This window comes from Bacillus rossius, chromosome 10, assembly GCF_032445375.1.
Source record: "Bacillus rossius redtenbacheri isolate Brsri chromosome 10, Brsri_v3, whole genome shotgun sequence".
Lineage (NCBI taxonomy): Eukaryota > Metazoa > Arthropoda > Insecta > Phasmatodea > Bacillidae > Bacillus > Bacillus rossius.
Window position 1 is genome coordinate 4,673,483 of NC_086337.1, and position 21,183 is coordinate 4,694,665.

The 21,183-nt window shown below is 33.8% G+C and overlaps 1 long non-coding RNA gene across 1 annotated transcript in view; it reads left to right on the forward strand.

Annotated features, from left to right (window-relative positions):
* The first annotated feature begins 552 nt into the window (after window positions 1–552).
* LOC134535734 (uncharacterized) overlaps window positions 553–21,183 on the forward strand; it is a 49,937-nt gene continuing 29,306 nt past the window's right edge. The window contains exons 1-4 of the long non-coding RNA XR_010075692.1: window positions 553–724; window positions 11,272–11,404; window positions 13,426–13,596; window positions 14,427–14,508. This is a non-coding gene — a long non-coding RNA (uncharacterized LOC134535734). The remainder of the gene's footprint in view (window positions 725–11,271; window positions 11,405–13,425; window positions 13,597–14,426; window positions 14,509–21,183) is intronic.

Genomic DNA, 21,183 nt, shown 5'->3' on the forward strand with positions numbered 1-21,183 from the left:
ATTAATAAACTTTACGATTCGCGCCGAAACGTATTTGAGAACCGCCCCGTCATCAGGGAGTCCGTGTCGCCGTGGTAGGGCACTTGTTCCGCGACGGTTCCGCCAGGCTGCGGCAGGACTTTATAAGCGTTAATAAAAGACGGCTCGTGAAATTCGTTAATGCCGTGTTCTGCTTGCGACAACCTACCAACATTCCTCGCAATCACTTCACTCTCCCTCCAGGTCCCGCCTTTCCCGGTCCCGGCCACGTTGGCCTGGACCCACACCTCTCCGACGAGGGCAGTACGGGCATAACAGGACATTTATTTCAACGGGAAAACGGGGACCTGAAGCCGAGGGACGTCAATACATATTTATAATTTGTAAAAAATACTTTCTTACGTTGTTTCTGTTCGAATCTAAAACTTTGTCTACACACACAATACCTTTAATAAACAGTAAAAAACTTGGACGACGAATTTCCAAATTATACTTTTATTAATAAACAAACATCGTTCTTTGTAACGAATACGCGCGCGCATGCGTGAAACATACGAAAGATGCGAGTAACGAAATGCATTCGTGTGTAACGTTTCGTTACTCGTTACTAGATGCCGCACCCGTTACTCAGTAACGAATACATACGGTTTGCTACAGCTCTAGAAATCTTTGATGTCTTTGTGTATTATTTATTGTTTTGGCGCAATATTTTGGTACTCGGATTTTTATATGTGGTGAATAAATTGTAAGTTTGAACATTATTCATTTCATGTTAGTTTACTATTTTTTGTTTTTAATTTCGCACTTAAGTAAGTATAGAAACAATCTTTTATGCGTCTTCGAAATGTGCAAAGCTATAGGTTAAGAGATAAGAATATTGTGGAATGTCTTTTTATGCTCAAACATTCCCGTGCCATATTTATATGTGCGCTGTTTTCAGTCTGATTTTTCATTTATTTGATGCATTAACAGGATATTCGCGATTTAATAAAATTGCTAAAGCATCTAACAAGTTTTCTACTTACTGTAGCTATGCCGCTATATGGTCGTTGACTGTTGAACATGAATCAATGCTAATGTATGGGTTAGTCCCTTTAATGTTATCTTTAGTTAAAAATCACACACATATAGGCTTATAGGTTCCTAAATATTTTGGTTTTAATAGCATTTGATTAAACCAATTTATTTTATTCAGTTATCACTTTCGGGCTTTTATAATAGACTTAATTAAATAAATTTCATAACCTATAATATGTAGTTAAGGGTAATTTATGTTTATTTACTGTGCACAACACATAAATTAATTATGTTTTGTTTATTTTAATATAAATATTGAAGTGTTTAATTTGAAATAATTTACAATTCTACTGGTTAAGTAATTATTTTTATGTTCTGCACTCTGTAGTACTTACATCGTATGTTGTAAGCCTACGTATTACTATTAATGGAAATTTAATAAAGCCTGCTATTATATCTGGCTTGTCATAAATGTAATTTATTGTAAGTGAATGCACTAGGCCTACACATATAATTAGACAGCGGTTGCCATTTCGTTTAACAAAGTTATTTCTGCAATCTGGCCTTCATTTTATTGGTGGGCTGGGATTGCAGCGCAAAATAATTGAAATAAATTTTGTCCTTTACCGCAGAGAAGGTACAAGTCTTCGAGTTGTGTTGTACTAAGCATAAGCATCATTGGTACTTCTATTTAAATTAGTTTTTCTTATGCTAAATTATGGTAGTAACCAATTATTTTTTATTTGGAGAGTTTGACAAAACCTAATTTCATCCATTATATGACAATAAAGGAAACACATTTAATGATGATTTATTAGATTACAAGTGTATAGTTACCTATGTAGTGGTAGCAATTTAAATAATGAAAATAAACATAAAATGTGCACTACAAAGGATAATATTGAGAGTCGGCTCAAAAAATTATTAGAAATTTTAGAGTATTATTGCACAAAAATATGGGCTGAATTGTAATGATGTAACATCACAGGCACTGTTCACACAGACATTTATTAGGAAATCATTAGGATTTTCATGATACATTTAAGTTTTCTTTTAAAACTTTGCTTAAAATGTGTTATTATACAATGTCATGGGCCTCTTTGCATTAACCAGACACCATTAAATTGATTATTAGGAATGTAAATAGCATGTTAAGAAATTCCCAGTGAAGAAGTATTCCTGCTTAATAAGTTTGAAAAAAAAAATGCATAGGTTGCAATACCAATTTGTCCCTTTTAAGAGTGAGCGACGGGCCGGAGACGGAAGGAGGAAATGACAAAATCGAGGAGGAGCCACCGAGGTCACGAAAAAGCCTCCCAAAATGTTCCAGAATATCGTTATAGAGAGCGTTGTAGCTGGGTAGCTGCTGTCAATCAAGCAGGATTAGCTGCCGCCACTGTGTCTGGCTAGAGCGGTTGGGGCAGGGTTGGGCCGTTATGAAGAGCAAAACAGGGAGGTGGGGAAGGGGGAGGGGGAGCGATCTCGTCCTGTGACGTACCTGGGATGTGTAAGGCGCAAGGAGCGTATGCGCGTCCACTATTTTTGATCGTCGGTTGCTAGCGCGTGCAGTACATGTTCACGCGCATAAAAAAATCTGTCAAACTCAACTCGCCATAAATCAAAAACCATTTAGTCAAACGACGTCCAAATTTGTCAGTATAATTGTGAACTGTTTTACCAACAATATCCGTTAATCTTCTTTATGTAAATAATTTCATTTAAATATATATCATAAACCTAGGAGGCCTTAAAAAACCTAACCTGATGTATCTGATTTTTCATTGCGAAGTATTTTAAATAAAGAAAAGATAATTTTTTCTGCATGCATAATATTGCAAAATTTATAGAAATAAAAATTGTATAAGTTTCAACATCTGTTCCAAAATGCTGTAATTTAAAACAAAAATATTGTTGATTACTGTTTTATAGTTAGGCCTTTTGTTGCAGCCTATTTGGATAGAATTTCAAAGAAAATATGCATGTTATATGGCACGTCATCTGCAAAACGAAGATGCAAATTTTGTAATTTGGTTTCAATTTGTATAATATTAACATATGTCTTCCAGGTAATGTAAAACACCTAACAACATTTGAATCGTTAAGTGCAGAATGTAAGTAAGCCACTTTATGCATTAACATTTCAAAATGAATTTACTAATTTTCCAATTAAATTAGTTTTTATTGTGTTTATCATTATGCATTAGGAAACATCTATTTTAAAAAAAAGTCGAAATATATATTTCGACGATAATATATTAAAAGTTTGTATTAATATTACCTTTTGAAACATATTAATTTGGAATTGGTAACTTGTTGACACTGGATGATTCATTTATGTAACTATCTCGTGTGCGTCTGTAAATAGATATAAAAAATTCATTTCAGCAAAGCCTATAGGTGTACGTAGATTTCAAAGTGGAAGTGATTTGAAGATTTTTACAAACTCCTGGAACATTTTAAAAACTTAATGTTCATAACATTCTTTTATAGATATGTTACCCAATATTAAAAAATGTCCGACCAAACATTTTCTTGCATTTCAGACAGCGAAACTATTTTTAATGTTTTTTTCTCAACTCAATGCATTCAGCATTTAATGTCTAAACGAATTTAATATTGTACCTACTAAGTAGTTATGTAATTGTTTTCAACCTTCAAACACTACTTTTCATCCTTGCCACTAATACGTGGTCATACAAAAATATCCTTTGGACAAAGGTTTAAGGTAATATTAAAAAAAGGTAAATAAAAATAAAATACGATTAAAGTGATACTTATTAAGGTTATTGTTTTTTATAATCCCAACTTCGGTTTTTATTGTTCTTTTTATCAACAATTATTTCAGCTTAACGTTTTAGGAAAAGTTTATAAAGTTTTATAAAAATATTTGTTAAAAAGTAATAACATTTTTAGATTTCTATCGTTTTTATTCCCACTCAACGCAGTAATGGTTTGTAACATAAAATTTACTTAAGAAAATATTTGCAATACTAAAAATGTAAACAAAAACAAAAATTAATTCCATAGAGTACATGATAATGAGCTTTTAATTATTCTCATATTCCATACCAAAGTTTTCAAAATACCTTGCAGCAATGGTTTGTATTATCAAGAATGTTCTTAGACAAAATGTTTTGTATGAATATTATAAGATTTAAACACAGTTTGAACGGATTTTTTAGTATGCCTAAGAAGGGAACTGTGTGTGTTATTATGCCACTCTTTTTTCAGTCCCTTGCAGCAATTTTTTGTGTAATCAAAACATTTTCTACACATTAGTTTAAGATTAGAATTATTAAATTAATATAAAAAATCATACGGATCCGAAGTTGTGCCCTTGCTGTGATTTTCGTTCTCCATCTTTTGTTTTTTTAACCCCTTGCAATATTGGCTCGTCTCGTAAAAAGTAATTTCAGACAAAAGTTTTAGATAAAAATTTTAAGTTTTACAAAAAATTTGAACTGATTTGATAGTGTTTCTTCTAAGGGAGTAATGGTTTTTTATAACTAACCCCTATTTATATAACCCCTTAGTTAGAAACTGTTTGTCTAATCAAAAAAATGTTTAGACTAAATTTTTAGATAAAAATTAAAAGATTAACAAAAAAATTGAATGGATTTGGTAGTGTTTCTACTAAGGAAGTTATGAATTATTTTTAATAATTTGTTCCTATGTTTTGACCCCTTTCAGAAAACTTTTGTCTAATTCAAAAATGTTTTAGACAAAAGTTTTAGATAAAAATCATAACAATACTACAAAAATCGCATAGATCCGAAGTTGTGCCTACATTGGGAGCTATGATTTTTTTATTGTCCTCAAACCCATGTTTTATCAACCCCCTGCAGTTATGGTTGGTCGTATAAAAAATAGCTAAGACCAAACTTCATTACATTACTTGTACAAATTTTAATACGTTCAAACGAATATGATATTTCTAATACTGTGGGAGTTATAGCGATTTTTCAGGTTTTCGAAAAACCTTCCCCAATTCTACCACTTTGGTCAGATATTGCATATTAACGAACTTGATCCAGATTTTCCACTTTCAGAATTTATTTATCAGTTTAGAAGTGATTGGTAAAAAATTTCTGCAGTTATCGTGTCCACAAATTGTATTATTTGAGGTATATGGACCATGAAACGAAAAACTATAAAAAAATTTCCCATAATTCGCACCGTGGGTTCGGCTACAATAGGTAGTATTTACTTGAAATTTACCCAATAACTATCAATGTAAATCGTGTCAGTAGTAATAAATATGCCGTGAAAGAAATTTCGTGAAAACTTGCGTATAGAATTAGGATTAAAAGTAATGCGTACTATTTTATATAAAATATAAAAATTCATTCTAAAGGTAAAATTGTTTATTCGTCTAGCTCTGCAAATTATGTGTAAACTATTTTGGGGGAGCATTGTTTACATCCTATTTTAAATAATAATATTACACAAAATAAATTATTAAAATTTTACGTTTGTTTCGTTTTCCATGAAATCTTAAAACATCGACAAATGTGCATTTGGAAAAAGAAGGGGAGGAAAGTATTTTCAGTACATAGTTGTAAGTTTGTATTTTAAAAGAAAATACGCAAGGAAACCATTTTAACTGAATCTGTTTGTAAACACCAAACTGAATTTTCCTTATATGTGGTTGGCCTGAAATTGGTGAAGAAACATGTTAAGCAAAGATGTAACTCGTTGGATCACATATTGTAGAACCAAATGTATTGTTATCATTAGTTTTGCATGGATTTAACATGAAATTACATAAATTAAATATGATGTATTTGTTAAGTATCATAACAAGTTTGCTGACAAAATTTAGTGTTCTAGTCGTATTGTTTTAAATGGAAAATTACCATGTTAGGTTTAGCCATTGTTTTAATTTAAAATCAAATTTTTTCAGATTACACCATCGTGCCAGTTAGCAATTGTAATATGTTGACATAGTTTGACATTGTCTGCAGTCTTGTTGTAAACGAAATACGTTAAACAAATTTTCTGGGCATAAAATTTCATAAACTGTAATTAAATTTCTGTGTTATAATAAACATATGATAAAGAAAGATAAAAAAATGCAAAGGTCTTGTTGCGAACTCAGCTTATCATCCTTAATTAAAGTAGTAAAGTAACATACCAAAATTCGGTGTGTAAATAAATGCATTTTTATTGTCAATTCCATTTGATTTTTTCTAGTGTTTTAATTGCAGAGCAAATCGAAAACAAAACATCATTATTTCAATAGTCAGTCTGCTAGCAAAAACCTCCCAATTGTAAATATATGTGGTAAAATTATGATATTGTATTAACACAAATAATACAAATAATTTGTAACAAAACGTAGAATTAATGATGTGGTAGTTAAATTGCGTGAATGAGCCTATGGTGAACCTAGCATCCAACCAAATAGTGGTTAGTACACACTTCAAACTTTCTTGTACGAAAATGTGTACCCTTAAATATTTCGAATGCATATTTGGAAGTTGTGTTTGAACCAGTTGGAGTTTATTCACTCAATATTATTGGTTAGGCATAAGGGAAAATAATGAAGGCAAAAATGGAAATATAGTTGTTAAAGAGGACTACGTCATTATTTTAGCGACATGATGCAAAACAGGCAATATTTATTCGAAAGGCAATCGGAGATTTTTTGCATTTGGACGTTGCCGGGGATCTCCCGTTTCCCCCGCCCTTCTCATTCCGTCGCTTCTGTATCCTTCAGGGCATGCAGATGGCCAGGGGCGCCCAGTTACAGTCTGCCCTCGGGGTATGAGACTCGTGTACCCTACTCATAAAATTTTAGTTATTCATCCACTTAGACATCATTATTTTCAAATTACTTTGTTCTCCAAAGGTTATTTCATATAACATTTGCGTGTATTCGTAAACTGTTCGTTTACATTCGACTTGTATAAGAAATATAAGAAACAATATAACTGTCACTGCCCTGCACTAGCTGGTAAACAAGTCCTTGTAAGCTAGACACTAATATGCTCTGTGATCACTCGCACAACAAACGCTCCCTACAAGCCCAAGTGAATAAGCAGGTATTATACAAGAATGATGCCCGTGTGAACTACGCTGTGTACTTTTGCTGTTTACATCGTTTCACCTTTAATCGTCCCTGTGGCAAGTTATATCATAGATTCGTGAATATAAAATAGGTACTACGTTTAGTTTTTAAAATTACTTTTACGAGATGTAAAGAAGTAGGCCTACACTCGTTCATGGGATAGACTATATACCATTTGAAGCCAAAAGCTTGTAACGGCATGAGTTTGTGTGTGTGTACATATATATATAATTACGAACATTCCATTGATATTGTAATGCAAAGGTAGAACTAACATAAATAAACCAACGAAATACTACCACTTACGCAAGTTAATTAAAAAATAAATTCAACTCTAATTTTTATGAGTGCTGTTGATAACGTTCCAACGATCACAATATGTGATAACCTGTGATCACGTTAACAGTGTCTCTTCTCCTCTTACCCACATTTATACATTGTCTTCTCAAACCCAACGTCTTTCAGAAATGATAAAAACTTTACGTCCATTATAGAACGCACAGTGCGGCATATTAACGAGGAGTGATAACGGACAAAATCTAATCTGCCATGTTCCTGGTAGCGTAGTAGCTCTAGATTGTTACGTATTCAACTATATGCCCTCATCACTGACCTACACAGTATACCTACCCACTCTTTGTACCATGGCTGTTACCCTGATGATGGAGATTACAATTTCTGGCGAAAGAGTAGCAAGATTAACAACATTAACACTGCTTTAATCTTTAAGTTGAGTTACTTCAGTACCTTACGTAAACAGTATTGTAATAATATAACTTTTTCATGTCACGAAGATTAAAAAATATAAGAAATAGTGGAACGCTAGCTTTTTTGAACTGAAATAACATTGGTAAGCAAGCATTTTAAGAACTTTTGTCTTTAACTTCCGTTACGTAATTCTCCCTGATGCTTTTAAATGCTTGTTTTTGAAAAGTTTTCATTTACAATACAGTACTTTGCAGACTTAAATTCAGTCAGACATCTCGGTCTGTTTTAATTTGCACACTACCGTTATCATATTAATGAACGGCCAGACAGAACTATGAAAGCATCCTTGCAGTCAGTGCTGCAAGTGATTTTTCAAGTAGATTGTGAGTTCTGCATATGTATTTAAATCTAATTTTGTCAACTTATTGAAGGGAGGTGAATTATTTTATTGTGACAGTAAATAAGTGCAATGTTGCAAGTATAAGTTCAAGGCAAGGAAATGGTAAACACTGCATCAAAACACAATCATAACAACACGAAATGGTTAATCGTTACATGACTAAGCTTCGAGGCGGGGCTAATAGTACAATATCGACCAACTTAGCAGCTTGGTACGCTGTTTATCATATGTAACATTGATAATATTTACTCAGTCACTGAACGGTTTATTAGTGCTACATTAGTTTAGTCACAAACTATTTATTGGTTGCAGCAAAAAAAAATTCTGTTCTCACAAAGTGTATTTTCCTCAATATAATAACTGTAATGCAAAGGGGCCGATTTATAATTTTGCTGCTTTTCAAAAATGTTCTGTGTTTATATCATTTCTTGAAAACTCATGCCAGTCTTGCGCATCTGGCGAGACAGCTACAGGAATACGAAATTGTATGATCGATGCTATAGCAAAGCGTGGGCGAACCGAGCATTCAGACTAAGATTTATAATGTTTTAAACAAATCGGTTGTTCCCGAGTGTAATTATGCCATCAAAAACTGGCTTCATTACGTGGAAGTAAAAACTACTTTACAAAAATTATGGACGCGAGCGTGATAGCAACGTTTATTAGGCATCAGTAAGATATTCACCCATATACACTGTCTAAAACTTGGGTCCGATTGGAACAATATATTTCAGAGCGAAAATTTGTACGAACACAGTCATAGCCTTGATTGTATACACATGGTTGTTATACGTTCTTTGAATGTTTGATGCAATGGGGAATTTTGATTTAGTGAAGTAATTTGTACATACGCCATTGCAGTTTTGAACTGTTAGTCATGTAAAAAACTCCGAAAATCAAATAAATAAATAAATAAAACGAATTAAAGACAGAAATATAATTTCCAAAGAAAAACAAGACCGAGACAGATGTATTAGAACACAGTCTGAACCAGCAAGGAAAATAAAAAATAAATATGGACAATACAACGAAAACATCACAGGCCAAATATTTAACCTCAAAAAACTAGACAGCACAAGAATTCCGTGAAAGGAACTTAGTCAAGAAAAAATAATGTATTAAACACAGATAAACACAGTGGACATACAGTGAGACAGATTGGATGCAAGCAGACAGTAAAACTGCACAACACAGCAAACACACAAACACAACAATGAAAATAACAAATACTATGGACAACACGACGACGACAGCAGTTTAATTGTAATTTTTTGTAATTAGTATTGTAGTTAAAAAAGCGTGACTACACTTTCATGCCATGTAATTTTTAATAAAACTTTGACGAATACGGCGAAGCATTTTATATTTAGTAATAAATTATTCCATCACATCCTGCAAATATTCAATAGAATTCCTCAAATAGTCATCATCACTATCATTAACTAACCTCGCCTGATACATTGCCATTTTATTTTCTGTTGCTTAGCCTCCGGTTAAGCAGCTAGCGGCCGGTTCATCCACCCGCTAGGTTAGCCGGAACTTTAACTGGAAGGTAGACGTTAACAAGGAGTCATAAAACCGAAATAAGAGCTAGCCTGCGGTTAAATTTTAGCCGGAACTTTAGCCGGGGGTCATAAAACCGGCCCTTAGGCGTTTAAGCCTAACCAATATGGCGCAACAATTAGCGGAAGAAAAAAATGCCTTCACTCAGTTGCCATCAAATAGACTTGGCTACCCTCTGTTTAAACGAGGGACATTCCGAAAGTAAGTTTTGTCATTTTTTTTTGAAAGAGCATATGCTACGCTAGGTGAAACAAGCAATCGCCATAAGAATCCACACCCGTTGCTGGTTCAACGACGTAAGTAGCGTCAACGGAGGAGGACTGACGCATGCGCAGAGCGCCGAAGAAAAGAGTATAGCAGCAGCAGACCGGCGGGCCCGTACAAATCACGATGGAAGACAGACACTGACAACATAGTCGCCAATGGAAAAGCGTGCTCTTATACAATATGAATGGGCACGCGGGACTGGCGTGTCACTTCAAAAACAATGCTTAGGTGGAGCAGGCGATGCGACAATTCCTTGCATCGCAGGGCACCGTGTTTTACTAGAGTGGTTTCTTCAAACTGATTGCACGTTACGACACATGTCTTAATGCCGGTGGCGACTGTGTCGGAAAAAAGTGCAAGGTGTATTGTTCATGATGCCATGGTGCATTTTGTTTGGCAATAAAGTTTCTGTGTGAAAAAGTTACGAAACTTACTTTCGGAACGTCCCTCGTAGTATAATCATCACAATAACGCAAAATGTTTTACTTTACGGCTTTGTTTGCGTCCTCTGTACCTACCACAACTCCTGCGCCCAAGGTATAGCATGTGTACAGCGAAAGAAGTAGCAAGTATGCAAGGCGTATCTATTCTCACCCGAGCGCACATGTGCCAGTGAAATGAATTGTTAAAAAAAAATAATTTTTAAGTCATCATTTATTTTAGTAAAATATTTTAATTTTATATGACAAAACATGTATAATTTTTATTTTAAAATTTACGAATGTAAACAATTTTTCAGTAAAGCATTTGCGTTATTTAACAATTTTTATATTTTAATTTATTAAAATTATACACCTTTATTTCTAAGCATAATTTAAAGTATATGAATATTTTTGAGGGGTTAAGCATTATAAGAAATTAAAAGTTTCACTTAGTTTGCTTCTTACATATAAACCATCTCAAACCCACAAAATTGTGTGCTATGTGGGGTAGCAGTCAATAAATTCAAATTTAAAATTGTACATTGTACGTATTACTTTAAATTTCACGAGCTTACACCGAGCTGAATCAAATGGGTGTATCTTATTTACACTGTAAATTTCAGAAAAATTGCTATGTCTAAGAATGATATTTATTTGTTATTTAATTGTAGTATAATAGTACACAATTTATAGTAGCCTGCTCAACTACATTTGCCTAAACAAACGTCCATAAGACATTTCTATGTGCAATGACTGCTTGAAGCAATGGGCAGCACTAACTCAAGTGTAATGTATCTATTGTATGTATTGTGAATCACCTACATCATGTTTCATAACTGTTACAGGGAAAGGAAAACAAACACACGGATTCTGCACCGGTGGAGCCACTGTCAAGGACTCTTTAAAGAGAATAAAAAAAATCACTCAATGTTCCGAGCAGTGCCAGCGATGCTCATGCTCCGCACAAATGATATATTGGTAAATAACTTTATCAATACGTGGAATGTAATTTATTTACATATGGAAGTATGTCAAAATGCAAATTAATGTTGTAATATGTACTTTTTAATAGTTATCAAATTTATCATGAACTGCATTATGGGATGCAGAGTGGTCAAATCATCGGCCACACTGACCTGTCAAAGTCCTTACTCAGTTCCTCTTGTCAGTGCTGTGCTGATAGTGGATATAGTCATGTCACAGTGTCACTATGCACTTGATCAACAGAGGATGATTACCTCGAAATGATGACTGTACATACTTAGGGATCGTCCATTAATCACGTGAGGCTCGAAAGGGGGGGGGAGGGGGTCGGGAAAAATCACGAAATATCACAAGGGGGGAGGGGGGGTGTAGAGAGACATCACGTGTATTTATTTTTTCGCCCGATTTGTACTAAACCGAAAAGCGACGTGTGACCTTGACTCGCGGTAGCCAGGCAACAATATCCCCGCCCGCCGCAACATGAACCACCCGGCTCGGCTTACCTGTATACATGCGTAAATAACATATAAGCCTTTCCTTTATTATTTTTATGCCAGTGAGAATAAACCTGTAACCTAAATGTGTGTCTGGACATTTTTATCACTGTGCTTAATTTTCCAAAATTAAATTAGATTAGGCCTATACCTATATTTAAAGATAATATTCTGAAATTTTTAAAAATATTTTGTACAAAAAAATACACGTGATTTATTGGGGGGGGGGGGGGGGGTAGTCTGTAACCTCACCACAAATCACTAGGGGGGAGGGGGGTTAAAAATTTGCTAAAAAAACATCACGTGATTAATGGACGACCACTTACATGTGTTAATATTACGAAAAAAAGGGTTTTACAGGCCACACAAACTTTAACCATACAGAAATTTATGCTTAATTTATTTCGTCATATTTCTGGACAATTCTTGTAAAATGTATTTGGATACATTTGCCACTGCTTCGTATAACATAAATTCTCAAAAGTAGAATTAAACATGCATACTTTTAAAAGGAAAATATAATTTCATGTTTTTTTTAATACTGTTGAAATATTGATATTAGTTTCAATTATATAGCTAACTATTCGGAAAGAAATATTTTGAGAAACTTGTTAAAACTTTTGTCAGGTAATTTATAAAAAAAATATGTAGATTCTTCTTACTGGTCTGGCGAATTATGGACGTTTAGGATGATAAGAACTGCATTCTTATTATTAGTTCAGTGAAGCGTAATAAAACAAATTGTGTAAAGTATTAAAATAGTTTGTCAAAGGTGTAACACGCATTCATTTGTTTTATATTCTTAAAGGTATATCTTTAAATGCTACTTTAAACCAATGGTGGTACACTGAATACAGTAGATCCCTGTTATAATATTTTTAAAGGGACAAGATAAGGTCAATTTTAAAAGTCGGCAAATATAGTAACTTGACATTCAATTGCAGAACATAATCTTCTAAAAATTTAATATGATTGAATAAATTTTATTCATCTTTGGTTGAAAGTATTTTTTTTTTGTTTTCATTAAAAATATATAATTTCCATATTTATTGGTGTGGAACATTTAAGATACATTTATTCACTTTCACAGAGCCATCACTGGCATGAGTGGAACTATTTCATGGGTTGTCTGTAAGAACGTGGTTTTCAACCATAACTTACTGAATTATTGTTACAGTAGCCTACTGAAACTACCGAGGTTCATGAAACATTTGGAAAAATGAATTGGTAAAAGTTACAAAATCCAAATTAAAAAATTGCAAATCTGCAATTGCAAACTACTTTATCCAAACTGTTAACATATCAAAGACACTGAGTTTAAGTAATAGAAGAATGTAAGAAACACGCCAAACATGGCATTGATGAAAACATTAAAATAAAGTATACCAAACTTGCTTATGCATTAACTTGTATGAAATGCAGTTCAACCATGTGTCCTGTGAATGTGTAAATATGTACTGTATTATCATATTTTATATCAAAACGCATGAACGTAATTTGTGGTACGGTATGTTGCTTTAGAAGGGCACGAGACTGCAGTACATGGAGCGAGACATCAGTAACATCATAACAGAACTGAGGCGAAGTGTAGGGTGGTTTTGGTTTTGTTGCCCCCTGTACCCCGCCTACACCCAGGAAGCTCGCAGGATCACGTCCGGAAATTGTTTAGCAATTATCTTCGCTGCAAAGCAGGTAACCTTTATTAGATACCATAATTCTCAAGTTGAGACAATTTAATTTTTCTATTTCATTTTTGAAAAACTTTCAGGATATGAGGTAAATATTGATTACTTGGTTTAGGGCCAAGTAGAACGTAGGAGAGGTTGTGTTCCATTTAAAAATACTCAGTGAAGATAAAACTGCACAGACATGTGTAAAAAAGTTGTATTCAATCTAAAGTTTACATCCGTTTTTAATGGATATTTTCATTACAGTTAGTAAAGTATGAAACATTTAACATCAGAGAAAGTATAATTTCTTGTGATGTAAGTATTTCATTGTTCTTGCAAATGTGATGTAACACAATGCACGTAGTAGATACATTGCAATGGTTTGGAGAAATGATATTGAGTTCGGGGGAAAAATATAGATAGTTTTTGTCAAATTTTGCACAGTGCGTGCATTGTTGTGTTATATCACATTCCCAAGAACAATGAAATGCTAACGTCACAAGAAATTATACTTTCTCTGATGTGAAATATTTCATACTTTACTAACTATAATGGAAATAAACATTAAGAACGGTTGTAAACTTGAGACCAGGACAGCTTGTTGCCTTCAACAGAACGTCCGGCGGACCAGAACACTGGACACGGAGAGTGTAGACATGTGGAAAGTGGTTGAGTCTGTAAAAGTCCCTCGTGACAAGACTTTATTAACTGCCAAAGGTTAAGGTTATCTTAAGAAGTCGGCTTTTGAGGCTTCCAATACTGTTGGTGATTTGTTTTTTGTCCCTGGGCTGTAACATGATTCATCATATTGATTAATAATAATAAGTTCTCACTTAACTTTTTTTGTTGTAGAAGGCAGAAACATCCAAGTCATTGATATGGAAGGAGTTTTCACCTGGGAAAATGGTGAAATAAAGCACCATTTGTATGAGAAGTAAGTAGTATTCAGATAAGAGGTATTATAAATTAATAATGAACAGTACCTTTTTTTTAACTGAGCACGGATTCTGCAAGATGAGATAAAGTTTAGTTCTTCCTGTACTTGCTATTTTCCACTGTTATCTCATTCAATATTTTGATGTTACTCAATCAAACCTACTAACACTCTAGCCTTTAAAAGTAACGTTGTTAAAATGTGAATGTAATGATTAATACCTTTCTAAACAAAATTATTTATTTATAATCGGAAAAATTACGTTCTTGCAATTTAAAAATATGAATACATAATTATCATATGCATGTATTTTCGACAATTAGTCTTGTAATATAGTTCGACATTTGCTTATGTTTGTTATGTGTAGTTTCTTTTTCCAAAAATAACTAACATACTTGAAATCTTGTGTTGATGTAAATGACAAAACTTTGACTTGAGTTTATCTCTTTTAATGCATACAAAGCTTTCTTCTCCACAGCACATTCCAGCTTTCGTTATGAAAATTGCATGATCATGGCCATGATATATTCTTGACAAGAGATAGATAATGAATATTCTTGCCAATTTAATTTATTGTTATGCATGAAGACATATTTGGCAAGCTTACATTTATTGAAAAGGTTTTACATATTAAACTAAAATATATAGTCAGTTTCAGATGAAATTTTAAGTGTTAGACAATATTTGTAACGCTGACAGTATATCCTTCAAATAAATTAAAAATTGTAATTTATATTATTATTATTATTATTAAAATGACACGTGACAAAGGATTTTGGACACAGCATGTCTTGTAATTCCAGGGTGATGGGGACACGACCAGATGGCATCCACTGGAATGCGCACGGCATGGATACCGCAGTTAGAGAGCTATGGTTTAAACTTAATTAATGACGGCTACTTATTAAATTAATCAGCCCACACAAAAGTGTCCACAAACTATATTATTGCACTGTTTCACATCAATTTCTCACAACAATAAAAAATAATATAATAATACAGGTATGATAATAACCATATCGGTTTACACTATACAAATTGTGCAGTGCTAAGGATGTTGCTATCGACAGGAATAGTCAATTATACGAGAAAAACCCACAAAACATCCTTTCTAGCAGTCACCGTGTATCATAGCCTACATATGACCCATATTCAGCAGTATTCTCCCCATCTCTCGGTTGTATGTTCTAGTAACTCGATGAAATTGTAGAACGAATAAGTTAAAATTACGTATACCTTTTTAAAAGCAGAATAATATTTGCTTATGTAATGTATCTCTATTTTAAAGTGAATTGTGGTTTGTTGTAGACATCTGCGAATTGTGGTTTTTCCTTTCGAATCAAATTCGAATCGAATTTAAAAAAAATTCACGAGTTTCGAATTTTTTTCGAATCGAATTTGAGAATATAAAAAGAAAATTGAAAAAAAAAAGAATTAAAAAAGTGGGAAAGTGAAAATAAAGGGAAGACCATAAAAAGTATCACAGTTTACCATATTTAGCATGTTTGACTTTCCAGGATAAAAATATTAACAAAAATATCACAGCATAAGGAAGTTGTACAAAAAAAAATAACAAATTTACCGTTTTTATCACTTAAGCATCGCACATTTTATTCTAAAATCAAGTTTGAAAATTAGGGGTGAGACCGTGGGTGCTACTATTATGCAAAAAAAAAAAAACACATGGAAAGTAATCCATAAAAAAAACCTATTCATGGAAAGTACGTTTATTTAAAAAATAAAAAGTAGACTTTGCTAGAGCACGCCAAATAATTTAAATTAATGAGTGATTCAATAAAACCATTTTATTCAACGTAAAAAAAAAAGAAACCCGTAACAAGAACGTGATTTGTAACTATACGCATAACGATCGTTCCTGACATAGCGCGCGCGTGCATGCAGTCTGCGAGCTATCAATATCGATCTTCGACTACGTGCGCGCACTCTATACGGGAATATAGGAATCAACACTACCAAACTGGCGCTGCTTACGATTTATAAGCGGTACGGTATAAAGCGACTCCCGAGACGTTAAAGATGAAGTTTATAACTTTTAAAAACGTTTTTAAAACACGATTTACACATCAGATTACTTTGTAATAGGATTAATTAAGTTGGTATGCAGTTTTATCAGAACAAACGGCGTAAACTGCATAAAGCAATAGGCGCGTTGTAAACAACGGGAATTTATTGCATTACATCAAATGAGGTTAAAACGGTACAGAAATAAAATGGTTCAAATAAGAGGAAAACGTAAATAACGGTAACGTAAATAAGGGGTTTCGCTGTATAATTTTTGTAAGTGAAAGATATAATCGTCCATTTACATTACTTTAAAACATTGGGGGCGGGGGGATGTCTTATATTAGTGTATCCGGGCCAGATTTTGCAAGTCGAATTATTGTAAAATGAATTCGATTCGAATTGACGAATCGAATATCAAAAAATTCGAACTCGAATTCGGAAATTTCGAATATTCGCAGAACCCTAGTTTGTTGTGCTTGTGCGAGTTTTTTGCGGCAACGTATATGATAATGGAAATGTTTCTTCCTTTTGATTTGATTTTATTTCTAACACAAGAAAATAACACCCCGCAAATTAATGCTTCTGTAGCGGTATATTTCCCGACACTTGTTATAATGCACAACAATGTTGTTATTTAAGAAAATATTTGTTTTCATCATAATTCACCTGATTTTCGATATTATATGGCATTACTAGCTGCCCGACCCGGCTTCGCACGGCTATACTAATGGTAAAAAATTAAGCCACATCTCCCATTTACAGTAATGGTAAATTTAAAAAAAATTCTGTGAAAATTTATTACAATGCTGTATAATGTACTGGAGAGAAAATGAATAGCACCGATGGTTTCCCGACTCGTGCACGCAACGTACAACTGATGTACCCGTACTTCGCTACGGCAGTCTACAGGCAGATCACTCTTGCGCCGCTCATTATACATGGCCCTCCTTGTGGGTACGCCACTGCCGCGCGATGCCCGTTGCCATGGAGACGCAGAAGGCACGAACAATGCAAAATCCGGTTCTCATGCAAAGTACCTACTGTTGCCTGGTTTTAACCACCCATGGGATCTAATTTTCGGAAAATGTCATCCTGCGTGACATAAGGTACATTACTGTGAAGTTTATAACGGTTCGTTATATACAAAAATAAACGGATGTTCAACGCCGATTGTATTTTGTTTTTTTTATTTTTTCAAATAGAATGCACAGACGAATCCAAACAATTCCAAAAGAGGTTACCCACTCATTTCACATACATCTGCCCGTCGAAAAATGCCCGCAGTTCGCGTGATGAGAATTAACGAAAAAATAGCGTCCTTCAGTAATGTTTTACTGCAAGTACATGAAATTAGTGCGGCCTTAAACATGACCGCACCCAGCGAAAACGAATTTCGCCACGAGCCAAAACGCAGACGAAGGTGGTCGCAATTTCTAATTTATGTCCGAACGAAATATAAAAAAAATTAGGTTAATTTAATACTCGGCATGGCTCTGACCACCAACGTTAAATTATCTCTTCAATAACTTCTACATAATTTGCGAGAAGCCACCGAACGCGACCTACTGGTCCAGCGTTCGACGGACGACTGGCTGAAGTCCTGCCACACTCTCCTCCACGCAGGGAGGATAAGTCACATGACCTCACCGACCAATCACACGCACGCTTCATTCACTCTTACAGATACAAGCCAATAACAGAACAAATTACAATACATGAAAAACCCTGTACACACATAACTCGGGGCTTCCCTTGATCTATCTCTTTTCAACTTCACATCAAAATCGGGGACTCCCATTCTCGTTCTCTCTCCCACACCGTGAGAGAGCAGTTATCACTCGGTTCCCACGCAGGGGGGGAATTACCGTCTTTATCTCGGTTGGCGGGGAAGCACTGTTCCTTTCTCCCTCACACTTACACGCCTCTCATGCCTCTCTTTCTAACCATCACACCAGACACAGTCCCTTGTTCTAGAATTATGCAACACGTTAATTAAAACTAAGAACAGCAATCATAATACAAATTACTTTACAAAATTAAACTCATTTAGAAAAAATCTGAAAAAGTAGGCCTAAACCGGAAAAAATCTAGTACAGCGACGACTTTGTGAATAATTACATAAAAAATAGTAATGATTAAAAATGTCTAATAAAATACAAAATACCTTCTTTAAAAACATAGCAAGTGAAAAATATCAACCCTAAAATATATAACAAATAGTAAAATATCATTAGAAAGACTTTTTAAGAAATATTTACATTCATGAAAATTGTTTAAAAGAAAAATATTTATTTAGGAGGGCAGGGTTCTTGCAACATTACAAGTTTCAAGTCTGTAAAATATATATACTTGAAAAAAAGGGCAATAAAAAAACTAATTAAACACAGAGAGAGGAAAAAAAACAATAGTTTAGGTTTGCGATTTAAAGTGATAAAAAGTATTTAAATACTAATTGAACTCTTATGAGGGTACTGATTGCTTCGTTGTAAATATCACCAGGGTTGGGAAAAAAACAGTTTTTTAAAAAAAAAAATCAAAAAACATGTTTTTTATTGTTTTAAACTGTTTTTTGTTTTGTTTTAAACAGTTTGTCATGTTTTAAAGAGTTTTTTTTAAGTTTAAACATTTTTTTTGTTTTTAATATTAATTTTAATCAAAACCACCACAATATATTTTGCATATATGGTTTCAGCAGAAGTCCCATCAGGTGTAAGGTATATTGCTACACATTTTTCAATATGGAATTCCCTGGCATTTCCCGGTTTTCCCTGACTAGCCATTCCGGATATTATTAAGTACAAGGCAAAAAGTTCACCTTTCAAGGAGTACTTATTCAGTCCCGACTTTATGTAAGCTTTTGGACATACACCATTGCTAAGCACAAGTATGTCTGTAGAAGAAAACTACAAAAAACACAAATGACAAAAAAACAAATGGAGCAAAAAATTGCTGTTGTCAGGATATAAACACCACACAATACTCCACAACAGGAATATGTTCAGCGAAACAAAGAAAAATGGACTAACAGAACGAAAAAACCCCCACAAATGATGACAGCACAAAAATACTGAAATCAAAACATTCAGCACAACAGTTGAAATGAGACAAAAAAACAGCAAAACGAAAATACAAAACAAATACAATAGTTTTTCAAAAAAGAACAAAAAAAAAACCCCACAAATGATGACAGCACAAAAATATTGAACCCAAAATAATTCAGCACAACAGTCAAAATGAGACAAAAACACGAAAAAACGAAAAGACGAAACAAACATGACAGTTTTCTAAAACAGAAACAAGCGATGTTTCTGGAACTGCAATCTGCTCCCATCCTAAAGCAGAGACGCACATGGTACGAAAACACAGGTGTGACCAAATTCCTGTTGTGGAGTATTGTGTGGTGTTTATATCCTGACAACAGCAATTTTTTGCTTTATTTGTGTTTTTGTCATTTGTGTTTTTTGTAGTTTTCTTCTACAGACATACTTGTGCTTAGCAATGGCTAAGTTATGTCCAAAAGCTTACATCAAGTCATGCACTCCCATTGCACAAATCTTTCAAAGATAATACTTATTCAGTCCTGTAACACTAAAAGAGATTAAACCTCTAGTATGGTGGATGGCTTTGGAGAAAAGTACTCATCATGCAACTCTGCACCTGGCACATCAGTTACACAGTGCAGTAGCTTCGTCAGCTGGTATTGAACGTCTTTTCTCCACAGTCGGGTTTGTGCATAGTACTGTAAGGAACCGGCTAGGAACAGAGAAGGCTGCCAAACGTGCACTTAACTAACAAAAGCAAATTTTAATTAGGTTAGATGAACTTAGTGGAACTGGCACCCTAAAAGGTATGACTGGTTTGACCCCAAGCAGTGCTGGTATTTTATGTTTAAGTGAGGAATGTGTTTCACTTCAGAACTTCACATCCTAGTCTGGATATTTATCACAATTGGTGACACAATGAGACAGTGATGCTTGCGATGAAAATGTCAATATGCAGTTTTCGTAAGAAATAAAACTTTTTTTAAAATACATATAAAAAAACATGTTTAGAACAGAATGTTTTAAACATTGTGTTTTAAACTTGTTTTATTCAGAGTGTATTGTTTTAAACAATTTTGAACATATTGTTTTAAACATTTTGTTTTAAACGTGCCAATCCTGAATATCACACGGGTGTTTTTTACTTGTATGGGAAAATTAAGAATGATACGGCATCTAGTGCGTGGCAACAATGTTAATAGGCAATAGGAAATAAACTTCTAGCGCCTACGGCATTGTCAACACACACTTCGTATGTACTGCATGTTGTATCTAACCCCCTGAAACGCAATTGATTATAAATTGGACTTTTAGTAAGGATCCCTAATGTAATTGATAATATAATATTACCTATAGCCTTCCTCGATAAATGTACTATCCAACACTGAAAGAATTTTTCAAATCGAACCAGTGGTTCCTGAGATTAGTGCGTTCAAACAAACAAACAAACAAACTCTTCAGCTTTATAATATTAGTATAGATTGAGTGGAAGGATCCATGATGTAGTCTTTTTGTGGTTTTTTAATCAACTAATTCATACATTATACATTATGGCTGATACTAATTTTTTGCAGCATGTTATGAAAATTTTAATTGTTGATCAATAAAC